Genomic DNA, 12,648 nt, shown 5'->3' with positions numbered 1-12,648 from the left:
TATATTTAACAGGACATGGTATAAATAAACCACATTGCTGAACTGAGGAAAATTGACATGCAGCATATACGTAGCCTGGCTGTATAACCGGGCAATTAAAGTCCTTTTAATATATTTTATTTATTCAATCAACGATTTATTTATTTAGATTTTAATCTGAACTCGGCTAACATGCGTGGTGGTGGTGGTGGTGGTGCGGCTGATGTTATTGCGCCAGGAAAGGGCAGTGAGTGGCTGTACATTTTATACCCACACGTTTAATGAGCTAAATTATTTATGGCCCTGGATTTAATCAGAAGGAAGCTTTGGGTGGAAGGATGAAAGGGGCCATGAAGCCCAACTGGCCCTGCTGTGGGTTATTGTCCATCTCAGATACCCATATATATATAATTATATATATATATATATATATATATATATATATATATATATATATATATATATATATATATATATATATACATAATAAAAGAGGAAACTCATACTCTTGCCACTGTGAGTGCGTCCCCATTACCTTTACACCAATCTGGGAACCCCATCGGCCAAACGAGGACGCAGCACCCTGTTTTCTAGGGGTGTATAACGATAGATTTTTAACAGCGATGCGATACGTGTCGCGATACATGGTCGACGATACGATACACATGGACGATATCGGTTCATTATGGCGATGCGATGCGATACGATACGATTCAGTGATTTGAAATCGATACAGTATAACTATTTAAAATACATTGACATTATTTTAACCCATTCTGACCTGAGATCAGATTCATACGAGGTTTCCACTGGACACACACTGGTCTGATTAACCCATTCTGACCTGAGATCAGATTCTAAAAATGTCAGTCGTTCTTCGATTTTTCAAAAATAGCAGACCTACAAGCTCGTAGCGCGCCACTCGGTGGCGCGCTATGAGCTTGTAGATCTGCTATTTTTCAATAGCTAAAGCATAACATGATGCTAACACCAAAACGGGTTCCCGGTCAGAATGGGTTAAACTAAGTAACCTATACCCTCTTTTTCTTCTTCTTATTATTTATTATTTTTTCTCCGTGATTTATTTTCCAGTAATCATTCGGTGACAGACGCGCACAGGAAATCTATAGTGCCATAAAGAATTATAAGAGAAATATATTAGATAATAGATATTATTATTATTATTATTATTGGTGTACTTCAGTGTTGCTTTTATCTGACGACATGTGAGTTCTTTGCATTTAGTTTTTTATGTTCCAGCTGATTTTCAGACTCTAAAATTGCAGCAGCAATATGTTTCCGTCATTGTTTCTAATGGTGTAACTAACAAACACATGGTTGCTAATAAAATGGTGTCAAGATATCTTCAGTAGTGTGCATACTTGTTTGCCACTTATTTACATGAACACATTTAGACCTGAAAAGAGCACAAGGCTGCTGTACTTTATTCCTCGTACTTTTTATGCTTCGTATGAGGTGTAAAGTACAGCAGCCTTGTGTTCCTATATAAAACAGAAAGATTGGGTATTGGGTAAGACTGACGTTATGTATCTTCCAGGACCTTTCACTGCTTTGTCTCAACCATTACTCAATGGCTCTGGTCTCAGCCACCGTGGTGACATTCCGTTTTTTTTTTTTTTTTTTTTTTAATGTTGCCACTACTGTTGGAGCAGCCATAAACTGCACAGGTTCATCCCGATGTTCTGGGGCATCTTTGTGATGTTAGTGTTAGTAAAAAGCAGGTAAAAGAGTAACGTTTGAAGCAGACTAACATCAGTCACTTTTCCATTCACTGTAGTAGAAGCTTGGTGCGGGGAAACCGCAGAAGATGTGTCGTCTCCGCCTACAGGAAATACGTAGGCTGCGACCATGAGACCAGCTACGGAATCGGTCCATAGAATGCTGGCTTTTCCGGCATGGAAAGGAAAGGAAAGCTCCATATGTGGTCATGCCTCGTGACATCACGTGACATCATCGGGGATGGAGATCCCTTGATGTCATCAATATTGAGCCCATATGGGAATACCCATATAGTGGAGATCCCTTATGTTATGTCATCAATACTGACCTCAAACCCTTCGATCTCCATATATGGAGCTGCATGTCCCTGTTCTGACATTCCATAATGTTGATCCTTCCCCATCCGTCTCCCCTTTGACTGATACCTGTTCATTCAAAGTCTATATAGCCCCAAAGTTATTAGGGCGGCTGTGGCTCAGGAGGTAGAGCAGGTCGTCCAATGATCCCCGGGTCGGCGGTTCGAATCCCGGCTCCTCGACCTCCTGTCCACATGTCCAAAGTGTCCTTGGGCAAGCCCAAATTGCTCCCGATGTGCTGGTTGGGGCCTTGCATATATAGCTTCCGCCGCAATCGGTGTATGAATGTGTGTGTGAATGGGTGAATGTATAATGCACAATTCAATATGTAAAGCGCCTTGGATAAAGGCGCTATATAAATGCACCATTTACCATTTATTAGTGCAGCCGCGTCTGGAAGCGTATGGCGAAAACTAGAGTTCTCAACAGCCGCCGAAAATTAAGGCCCGGCCCTATACCTCATGGGCCCTCATCAAACCCTGTACACTCAAGACACTGCCCCCCCCCGCTGCCACCCTTGGATCTCCATATATGGAGCCGACCTGTTCTGACATGATTCCATTATGTCGATCTGACCTCATCAAACCCTGTACACTCAAGACACGCTCCATATATGGACGGTACAGAACTCACCCATATGTTGATCTGACTCCCCCCCGCCCCCCCCCCCCCCCCCCCCCCCATGCCAAAGCGCCAGCGCTCGCCAGAAGTTGGTAACCAAATGGACCCTTATAGATCTTTAATTATTGAGAGCGTAAAATGAAGCCAAATGAAGCCGGGCGTACTACAGGTCCATTTGGTTTCATTGCGCGCTCTATTTAAATTATTGTTGAACATCTGCATTACTTAATTTTACACACGTCTATGCACAATTACAGAATGTAGATTATGAGAATTAAGTTTATTTGATCGTTTTTCCTGTTATCTCACTAATGGTATATACCGACATCAATACAGCATGGAATTGTGGGCAAAATATTAGTCAACGACAACAAAATATTCTTTAGTTTTGGGTCGGCGAGGGCGAGGCTATAAATCTCCTCAATCGTGGTCCGTGGCTCACATTAATAATAATGGTTGAAAACCACTGATGTATAACAATTTGATACTGTGGGTATTCTGGATGCTGATGTGATTAAATTCACCATTGTTTCCAAATCAGTGACCCAGCTGTGAACACATGTGATATGATTTAACCGCACGATGAACTGTACGTCCATGAGAACTACAAGGACTGCTCTGCTCTGCACACATGCAGCCACAAATGCAACCAAAGTGTGTGCACACACACACACACACACACACACACACACACACACATATGCCCCACACATGCATGCATGCACACACACACACACACACACACACACACACACCATACAACTTCATGTACACTAGTATATATGCACATCCATGCATGGATTCGTATTTGCTACAAACTTACATAATCACAACCGGCCTGGTGGTTTTTTTTTGTTGTTGTTTATAATTTGATTCAAAGGGTAAGCAGGGACATTGTATGCAGTGATTTTACAGTGATTGTCCAACAACCCCTTGTTATATTTTCTCCCATAATTCCCTTCCACGCCTTCCCAAGTCCCCAAACCCCCCCCTTCACCATAACACCGCCATTCTGGAGTTTGATTGATTGAAATATTTATTAACAGTTTGCAGAATTACAGTACATTTCAAGCACAAACTCAATACAAAGACTGTTAACTGTGAGTGGACGACCCAATTAAGCATTACACTTGTTTACAAGAGCGTCCACCATGTTCAATTCATCAAAAATGTAGTGATGGAGTGTGAGTGAGCAAGTGGCCGAGATTCTGGGTACTGGGATTTGGCTATAGAGCGTCGCAGTCCCTCCCCCTTTCAGAACGACGAGTGGCCCAGGAAATGAAATGCAATGCATTTTCCCCATAGGATTTTCTTTAAGAATTTATTTAAAGACGGTTACGCCGCGGACAAAGCCAACTCGGATCGTGACAAATCATGACAATGGACACAACATTTTGGGCCGATCAAATCATTAGAAAGAAGAAAATAAAGTCAGGAGACAACACTATTTGTTTTGCTTTTCTTCTTATACATTATTTATGCCCTAAATTATATCCATGCCCTTTACACAGCGCGTCTCCAGGCGATAAAGAGTGCTGGGGTTTGCGGCCCGAAGATAGCTGATCTACAAGCTGTGAGTTGAGAGCTTGTAGATCTGCTATTTCCGTCCAAAAGTGCCCTCTTGTACGGGATTTCAGCCCCTTGCTGCCTCTCTCTCTATAACACTCTCTGCACGTCCCTGGGATCACATTGCCCCGAGGAGTTGAATGGCTGAACCGCCAACTCTGCTGAGTCACTCCCGAGTTTCCCAGAAGCACCAAACGTCACCAAACGGAGAAAGGAAAAACACCCGCGCGCCGCCGGTCACAAGGAGGATGTTTTTCCTGCAGCAAGAAGAGAATACTCTATAGTATTAGATATAGAGTATTTAGTATAATACGTATCCCGTGTCTTTTTATTATTATTTATTTACAGGGAAATTAGTCTGCTTGTATATCCTCAACCATGGTGTGGTATACAGCGTATAATCTTCCTCCTATTCCAAGGACCAAACTGTTTACTTATAGGCTACCGTATACATATAATTATTTGCGATTAGTACACGATTAGTTTATAATAATTATGATGTTTTTTGCACAGTAGGCCTATTGTATATAATGCATAATATTCGTCTGTGCACTGTCATCTACTCTTCTCGGAAGATGATCACTGGAAGACGGAAGCCTGATTTATGCTTTATATCGTTTAGGGCTTTAAGCAACTAGTCGACTATTCAACTAGTCGACTATTCAACTAGTCGACTATTCAACTAGTCGACTAGTTAATCCACTAGTCGACCTTGTTGGTACTAGTTGAATAGAAAATAGAATCAAATATCACTTATCTTTTTGTTATGTTGTGATAATCCTCTCTACTATAGAGTGTGCTGACCATATAAGGAGTTCCTCCCTGTCCCCAGTTAACCCCTGGGGGTCAAAAAACCTTAGGTTTCGTTTTTTACACTCTATCCTGATTGGACGAAAGGCTTTGGGTCACAGCCAAAAACGAAACCTACGTTTTTTTGAGTGAAATCACTGAATATACCTTTAAATTAAATGACATAATAGGTAGGCCTAGTTAAACAGAAATGACCTACTGCCGAGGCACTGAGGGAAGAACAGAAAAGGAATGGAATACTCTGACCTTGCTTACTCTTAAGGCCTATTCATAGTCTGGATTTTCGGTGGTGATCGAGGTGACCACCGCTCCGGTGGTGAGGTGACCACCGGAGCGGTGGTGAACTGACCACCTGGAGCTGTAATAACATGGAGCGGTGGTGAGTAAAAACAGAGAGAAGGCCTGGGGAGAGGCGAGCGGTGGTTTGCTCTTCACCGCGGCTCCGTGACGTCATGTTGTAGTTGCGGTGGTCACCTCACCACCGATAAATCAGACTATGAATGAGTAAAGGCTCATACATAGTCTGGATTAATCGGTGCAACATGACGTCACTGAGCCGCGGTGAAGAGCAAACCACCGCCACCGCTCCAGCCCCTTCTCTCTGTTTTTACTCACCACCACCGCTCAACGTTATTTCAGCTCCGGGTGGTCAGCTCACCACCGGAGCGGTGGTCACCTCACCACCGAAAATCCAGACTATATGAACAGGCCTTGAGGCTTTACTCTTATACTCACTTTACTCTGTACTCAACCATCTCTGGGAAATGGAACAGTCCATGAAGACCTGCCTGCCTGCCTGCCTGCTTGCCTGTGTGCGTGCGTATGCGCATGTTTGCATGGACAGTTTGAATTATTTAGAGGCATAATCGCCTCTCCAGCGCTGGCAGGCCTGGTATAGCATCATAGCGTGGCCTGTGGTGGTGTGTATCGATGTTTTATGACATGCGCTTTGAATCATCCCTCTGCTATATGAGCCCTATACCCACTCACCCTCCAGCAGTCTGCTCTCTCTCTCACACACACACACACACACACAATCTCTCATTCACTCACATCTCTGCTATATCCTATATACCTCGCATCTCCCATGGTCCACATCTTGTCTCTCCTCCTCCCTCTCCTTAATTCACTCTGTCAATGTCCTTTCTCTTTGCGTTCTTAATTCTGCCCTTTCAACCCACCGTGCGTGCGTGCGTGCGTGTTTATGGTCTCTGCATGGTCTAGTAATTCTCCGGCAGCAGAGTCTATAGATGCGGTACAGAGGAGTGGACAGGATGGATGCCGTGAATTATAAACACTATAGATACTGTAGGAGGCTTATACTGCTCCTATACCGACAACCCATTTAGGCCTGACGTCGAAATAAAATGTAAACAAAAGTCTTCTAAATCCTGACATAGTTTTCTGAAAGAAACCTCATCTTTCTATGTCAGCGGTGCTCAATATTTCATGTCAAGGACCCCCAGAATTATCTGTATTTGGCCGCAGACCCCCATCTGAAAATATGTTGTTCCAGGGACCTCCCCAGAAGCAAAGATTTGAGTTAAAAATGTTCGCTCTGAAAGAATATATTTCTTCTTCTTCTTCTTCTTCTTTTTCTTCTGAGTCACCTATACATTCCTGCTGTGCTGTTTTAAAGAATGGGAGCGGTTTAAATGTTGTGTTTCTTGTGTCTAAGCAAATACTTCATATAGGCAGTATTATCATGAGATAACGTGACAATCCGACATCTCCTCCTCATCCTCCTCCTACTTTCCCTTCCCCTTTTCCAGTCTCATCCACCACGCACATGCACCGCTCATGTCCTCTTCGCCACACTTAAAGGAGAATTCCATACTAGAAGGCTTTCTTACCTTTCTTTGTAGTTGTTACGTCCCCACCAAAGAGGTCCAGGTGTTATTTTGTGCAAAAGCTCCTTATTGGCTATTTCCCCTACCATAAGCCCTAAATTAATTGCATTGAATTGAATGGGGCTATGGGGTGTTGTGCTAATTCGCTGATTTCCATCGCTCAAAATTATAATTTCTTTGTATACATACTCTCTTCATAATGTAAATAATATCCCAAGCGGCACACTTTACTACTTCTTTCGATGGAAATAAGCTAACTAGCATAACACCCCGTAGCCCCATTCAATTCCGATTCAATGCAATGCAATTCATTGAGGGCTTATGGTAGGGGAAATAGCCAATAAGGCGTTTTTGCACAAAAAACACCTGGACCTCTTTGGTGGGGACGTAACAACTACAAAGAAAGGTAAGAAAGATAAGAAAGCATTCTAGCATGGAATTCTCCTTTAATGTCTTTCATCTCCTCTTCAACCTGCGCCTCCTCACGCTTGCCATGTTTATTCAAACAAATCTGCATGCCTCTGCTCTCACCTCTCTCTCGTCTCTCCTCACCATGACTCTCCCTTTTGAGCCTGGAAAGCAGAGAAAGTATTTTGAGAGGGGTGGGGGGGGGGGGGGGGGGGGGGGGGTTGGTGGCGGCCAGATATATATATACAGTATATACAGTATAATGTTGGGGGGGCCTTTCACGTGAAAAGGTTTGAGAACACTGACTGAGGGCCCCCGGGGCGGTCCATTTGGTTCCATTCGTGCACTCTCGGAGTTACAGACACCGGCATAATAAAGGGTCCATTTGGTTCCAAACTATACCGTTTAGCCATGGGGAACCCCTGGAACTCCCTCAAGGACTCCATGGGGGGTCCCCGGACCACACTTTGGGACCCACTGAGCTACTGGACCTCTCCCTGAGAACAAAGGAGGATGATTAGTGCGTATTAATTTAGCCAAAAAACTTCAAAGGGTGAGTTTGACACATTATCGCAACAGTGTTATAGGTGTTGGAGAACAAACACAGATGATTACAGAACCATAATATACAGTACTAGAATTTCGCCGGCCTTTGGCCGGCGAATCCTAGTTACATTGCAGCGCAATATGGGAAGAAGGAAATTGCGTGAGTTGACAGACTCCACTTCATGTTTCAGCTGTGTTTTTAAACTCAGTAGTGTGCCCTGCACATGTAGTAACGGATGGGTTATAAATTATTATAATAACAGAAAGTGTTTTTTATTTCTCATAAATACGCAAACATGGTGAAACAACTACAGTCACAGAGAGCAGTGCCAAGGTAGCTGCTGCCTGCTAACGATGCAAACAACAGCCTTGCCTGTCGTGTGTGTGTGTGTGTGTGTGTGTGTGTGTGTGTGTGTGTGTGTGTGTGTGTGTGTGGGGGGGATAGCACTAATTTTCGACATTTTACTGTGTCATAAATATTTACATCTGTAGCCTATATTGTGATTACATTTGACCGTACATTTGACTCTTGTGTTATATTCTTGTGAAATATTCAGTAAAGTATTGTGGTGAAATATTCACCCCAAGTTGATAAGATATGCAGAGAATATAATACCAAGAACCCCCAGTTTGAAATGCATTAGGCCACAGACCCCCATTTGATACCATTTGCTCTCTGGGAAAATCAGGGTCCATTTGGTTCCATTTGTATGCTCTTGGAGTATGATGACTGTGCTAACAGTATTATCATAAAATATGTCTCAGTTTGAAGATTAAAAAAAAACATATTTCATATGTGTGAGCTTGTAAAGTAGAACGTTCAACCTAGAGACAGTGTTGCCAAGTCTGATCATTATAAGCTACTTTGGACTTGTTTATCTATTGGTAGTCCTTGACATGGAAATGTTTGAAACAACATTAGACAACAAAGTTTGACAGTCAACACTATAATTGATTATTTTAAGACTAATTTCCGGACCATTTCTGATTTACCTACTTTGAACTGGCCTATTAACATTTTTATAGACCTGGTTGCTTGTTTCACTCTCACATCCACGATATGTGGCAACCCTGGTCCCTGGTTTGTTTTGGTTTGCGTGTGGATGTTTTTGTGTGTTGCTTTAGCATCTTTAGCACAGTAGCTATCAGAGGCTGCAGCAGCTGCTGCTGTCATGAAAACGCAAGTTTCTGTCCCAGAAGCTCACGTTAGGTCTGCGCACACTGTATGTTGCTATGGCAACCTGTCATCAAATGCTGCTAACGTTGTGGTCAGCACTGTTAGCATGTGTGCTATCAGGCAAAAGCTGAGATAGATATAAAACTACTGGCCAAAATGTCATACAAAACACAACACCTAAAATCGGAATGTTATTGTGGCCTACAGATAGGGATGCTCCGATCACGTTTTTGGGGGCCGATCCCGATCACCGATCTTTTTTTAAAAGATCGGCCGATTCCGATCCCGATCCCGATCTGTTTTAATATTTTTTTTAATTTAATTTTAATTTTTTCTTTTTTTTTTTTTTTTTTTACTTTTTACCTGGCAACCCGCGCCCGCGGTCATTTTCCGCTAGCCTGAGCGGAGCTCCCTAGCCTGCTGGAGGGGCTCCCATCATCCCATGCACCCTCGAGAGGAAAAAAAAGGAAAATAAATGCAGCCTTGAGCCTACCAAATATGTTGTGGTCTTGTGGAGCTGCTTGATCACCTCCTCCCCCTCTTTTCCCCAAAAAGCCAATCCCAATAAATCCAAAAGTAGTGTGATTCTGTGTGCCTCAGCCTAATTACTAACGGATAAACTATCAGTCTTATCCGAAATCTGTCAATCTTTGTCAACTCAACACGTGTTGACAACGCATTGTAAACAGAAACAGAAGCTGTGTGTCACACCAAAAGTGGTGACTTATAGAATTCTGTAGCCTACATTAGAATCATCACGCGATCCTCACCCCTACACAGCTGCAGTGATTAAATGAATTTACTCACGAGTGCTGAAATCGTGAAATGGAGGATGTAAGAACACACTTTTGTTGCATTAGAGCAGGGTAAATATGAAGTTTTGCGCCACGGTCTTGTGTTTATATTCCTTGTACATAGGCTGTATGTTGTCGTAACAACACACGTTGTGTGTCTGAGTGAGGGGGCCTTCGATTGAACAGAGGGGGCTTCTGACTGTGTCGCTTACTCGCCTCCCCTCTGTCAGAGGAGGAAGCGACGCGCAGCCGTCGGGAACCCCCCCAAACCGACTGTCCCCCCGCCCTCCCGAAAACCGTGAAAGGCTCATCTTACTGGCTGGCTGCAACATGCACATTTCTAAGAAAGTTGTGTCAGGCCAGGGCACACTACTTGTCTAACAATTTGGATTATAGTTAGCACTTAGCTCCCTTTGCTAACTACTGGACTGGAGATGATGAGCTCTCTCCCTTTCTCTCCGTCTCCCTCCCTCGCTGGGGTGAAGACGTGCGTGCTCTTTCTCGCTCTCTCTCTCTCTTTTCTCTCTCTCTCCCCCCTCCCTCCCTGGGGTGTGTGTGTGTGTGTGTGTGTGTGTGTGTGTGTGTGTGTGGGGGGGGGGGGGGTATTCGTTGCGCTGCCAGTGCTATACTTCTCCATTAAGCGGTGCAGAACCGAGAAAGTGACACATTATTTTTGGATGTAAACGGCGCAGATTTTTGCTTTGGAGATCGGTTTCGCGGATCGGTGGATTTTGCACGGCCGATCCGATCCGATCGATCGGCAACCGATTGATCGGCGCATCCCTACCTACAGACCATCATGATTTGCTTGCTGGACCTATAATTAATTTATTTGCATTAAATTGCCAGTCGCCCATATAAATAAAAAGCAAGATGGCTGCCGATTGCGAGCTGAGAGACGGAGAAAATAGTGACGTGTGAGCCGGGGGCGGGCCTCTGACAACAGCATGAACACAGGGCAGTGTTGCCAGGTTTGCGAATTGTAAGCGAGTTGTAGTGTGTGTAAATAGCGTGGTTGTGGCCTTGTTTCTGCCCCTGTTGGGGCAACAGAACATGTCGACCAGTTTCTGTCCACCGCTTTTGGCCACGTGACCAACTTGACAAATGTTAAAATAGATATATATAGCAATCAAATGGAACAAAAGCAATGTTCCGGAATTGTCTTGAATAATTATGATAATGTGCTAATAGGAATAGAATAGAAATAAAATAAGAAATACTCAACTATAAAACAGTGTTCATTGCGTATAACTCTCCTTTTGTCTTTGACACATCATGACATGTAAGAGAGACACACTGTATTGGACAGGGTTTCAGCTATACTGTACATCCTAAAGGGATCCAGTTTAGCACTTCTGCGTTGCTTTCGGAACTCGTTCCCGCAGCATCGCAGCTAGGCGTCCCATTCATGACGTTAAACCACCCCCTCGAGTGTAATATTGCAATTATACAACAGTTAGCCCCTTAAAACTATAAGAAAATCATTGATTTTTTTCTTTTTAATTACAGGTTTTATGCAAATATATGATAGTAAATATAGTGATGGCCCTCACACATACGCGTGCACTACACACACGCCCCCCCCCCCCCCTGTTTGTGATCCTGTGATTTCTAAAAGGATAAAATGCTGGGGATCTTTTTTCTTGACTGAATCTTTCATTCTCCATGCCTCTCTGTGTACCAGCTGATAAATAAGGAATGACTCCAGGGTACGTGGGATGGACGTGATGTCATTCTGTCCCTGTTCTCTGTCCGTCCGTCCGTCCGTCCGTCCGTCCGTCCGTCCGTCCAACATAATGACCAACTAGGCATTTTAATCATATAATGATACGGTACATGCAATTTATGAATTACGCCATCAAATCTAATTATGCATTTTCCACAAAGATGCGATGACGGACACGGACATCCAGAGTGTTATTGCACCACCACGAACACAACCTATATAATATATCCGGAGTTGACCCCAATTCAACTGAGCCTCTGAGAGTTTGATTTTATTTTTTTGATTTTATTTACAGAGAAAAGCCACTGCATGCAAGGCCATTGTACTGTTTACAAGTGAAGAAGAATGTTGCTCTGGAGAGTTGCCCCCGCGACCCGACTACGGATAAGCGGTTGAAGGTGGATGGATGCATGGACAAGTGAAGAAACATTGGACAATATCACAGTTTTGTAATTACTATTAAAATTATACAAACATAATGTGTTGTTTCAGTGACTTTTTCTGAACCCCCTTCTGTGTGCACGTTGCAAATGGTGTTCTGTGTGTCTAGGACATGACTGCAAGTGCAAAACGTTACGTAACCATCATGTCATCATTTTTTGGCCAGGCCAAACACGGGCAAAAGATGCATTCTAAGCTGCCTCCAAAATGTGGAATGACCTTCCAAAAGACTCCCAGAAGGATTGTATGCATTACATTATGTATTACTGATGAATTGAATATGATTGATTGATTGATTGATTATTTATTTTCGTGTCATGCACACCTTGTGCCCAACCCTCATGGGTTTATAAAACACCATTTCACATTTGCAATTACAGCATGTTTTACAATACATAATTTATGCATTTTACAGCATGTTTACATTACATAATTCATTATATTACACCTCAGATGTATACAGAGTACTCCGTCTTCTTTTCCAAGCTTGACAAATAAAATCTGCTACAACGAAAGTCCCCTTTGGCAAAACATACCTCCATTTTTACATAGTTATTTAAATCTAGGAAATCCCCACATATAGAAGACATCTTATTAACCAAAATATCCCTTAATAAGTCATCGTATTTATAGA

Source organism: Protomyctophum bolini, assembly GCF_963924005.1.
Source record: "Protomyctophum bolini genome assembly, chromosome: 22".
Lineage (NCBI taxonomy): Eukaryota > Metazoa > Chordata > Actinopteri > Myctophiformes > Myctophidae > Protomyctophum > Protomyctophum bolini.
This window is presented reverse-complemented; position numbering follows the sequence as displayed.